At 52.7% G+C, this 330-nt stretch overlaps 1 non-coding gene across 1 annotated transcript; it reads right to left on the reverse strand.

Annotated features, from left to right (window-relative positions):
- Positions 1-69: 69 nt before the first annotated feature.
- LOC125851972 (5S ribosomal RNA) lies at positions 70-188 on the reverse strand. The gene has a single exon (XR_007444952.1). It is a non-coding gene; the product is annotated as a 5S ribosomal RNA (ribosomal RNA).
- Positions 189-330: the final 142 nt, after the last annotated feature.

The following is a 330-nucleotide window of genomic DNA, read 5'->3' on the forward strand; positions in this document are numbered from 1 at the left end:
GACGTCGTTCCTGCAAAAAATAAATAAGTATATTTTTTCAATTACACGACCGAATTTCGACAAAAAGGAGGGATGCAACACGAGGACTTCCCAGGGGGTCACCCATCCTAGTACTACTCTCGCCCAAGCACGCTTAACTTCGGAGTTCTGATGGGATCCGGTGCGTTAGTGCTGGTATGATCGCATCCATCATTCATAGCACTCTAAATTCTATTAAACACCTCCTTCCTCCCAACGCCCTAGCCTGCCCCCCGCCGACCTAGCCTCCACGCGCACCGACGCATGACGCCCCCGTCACGCCAACCCTCAACGCCCCCATCACCTGTCCTA

The sequence above is a fragment of the Solanum stenotomum genome, unplaced genomic scaffold (genome assembly GCF_019186545.1).
Source record: "Solanum stenotomum isolate F172 unplaced genomic scaffold, ASM1918654v1 scaffold31095, whole genome shotgun sequence".
Lineage (NCBI taxonomy): Eukaryota > Viridiplantae > Streptophyta > Magnoliopsida > Solanales > Solanaceae > Solanum > Solanum stenotomum.